The sequence below is a fragment of the Homarus americanus genome, unplaced genomic scaffold (genome assembly GCF_018991925.1).
Source record: "Homarus americanus isolate GMGI-L3 unplaced genomic scaffold, GMGI_Hamer_2.0 scaffold53307, whole genome shotgun sequence".
Taxonomy (NCBI): Eukaryota; Metazoa; Arthropoda; class Malacostraca; order Decapoda; family Nephropidae; genus Homarus; species Homarus americanus.
The window spans coordinates 20001-21340 of record NW_024757520.1 but is presented as its reverse complement, the minus strand read 5'-3'; positions in this window follow the sequence as shown (position 1 = coordinate 21340).

The window sequence follows — 1340 nt, the reverse complement described above, 5'->3', positions numbered from 1 at the left end:
AGAGAGAGAGAGGGAGAAACAGAGAGAGTAGAGAGAGAGAACAGAGAGAGAGAGAGAGAGAGGGGAGGGAGAAACAGAGAGAGAGAGAGAGAGAAACAGAGAGAGGGAGAGAGAGAGAGAGAGGGGAGGGAGAAACAGAGAGAGAGAGAGGGAGGAGAACAGAGAGAGTAGAGAGAGAGAGAAACAGAGAGAGTAGAGAGAGAGAGGGAGGAGAAACAGAGAGAGTAGAGAGAGAGAGAGAGGGAGAAACAGAGAGAGAGAGAGAGAGAGAGAGGGAGGAGAAAACAGAGAGAGTAGAGAGAGAGAAACAGAGAGTAGAGAGAGAGAGGGGAGGGGAGAAACAGAGAGAGAGAGAGAGAGAACAGAGAGAGTAGGAGAGAGAGAGAGAGAGGGAGGGGAGAAACAGAGAGAGTAGAGAGAGAGAGGGAGGGGAGAAACAGAGAGAGAGAGAGAGAGAGAGAGAGGAGAAACAGAGAGAGTAGAGAGAGAGAGAGGGGAGGGAGAAACAGAGAGAGTAGAGAGAGAGAAACAGAGAGAGTAGAGAGAGAGAGGGAGGAGAAACAGAGAGAGTAGAGAGAGAGAAACAGAGAGAGTAGAGAGAGAGAGAGAGAGAGGGAGGGAGAAACAGAGAGAGTAGAGAGAGAGAGAGAGGGAGAAACAGAGAGAGAGAGAGAGAGAGAGAGGGAGAAACAGAGAGTAGAGAGAGAGAGGGAGGAGAACGTAATGGAGAAAATGACAATAAAGTTTGGAATAGCAGAAACAGACAATTGAGTTAAGGATAGAAAGGAGGATGGAAGACAAGGATAAAAGTTGGAACAGGAGGAAAAGACAAAATGCGGATAGGACTAAAAATGAATAAGCTATAATGGATAGATAGAGAGAGAAAGAGAGAGATAGAGATAAAGAGACAGATAGAGAGATAAAGCGACAGATAGAGAGATAAAGAGACAGGTAGAGAGATAAAGAGACAGATAGAGAGATAAAGAGACAGGTAGAGAGATAAAGAGAATATTGATGAAAAAAAGAAAGTTGACAGAAGAGAAGAAAAGGTAAATGAGAATAAGTAGAAAAGAAGGGAAGAGAAAGAGTGAAGACGAGGAAGAGAAGAGGAGAACAGACAAGACTAAAGATGAGAGACAGAGAGACACTGAGAGACGCCTACCATGAGCACTTGGTTAAGACGAAACTGTCTCTCTAGAAATCAATACAGAGGAGGGAGAGATAAAGGGTGAGGGAGAGAGATAAAGGGTGAGGGAGAGAGACAAAGAGTGAGGGAGAGAGATAAAGGTGAGGAGAGAGATAAAGGGTGAGGGAGAGAGATAAAGGGTGAGGGGAGAGAG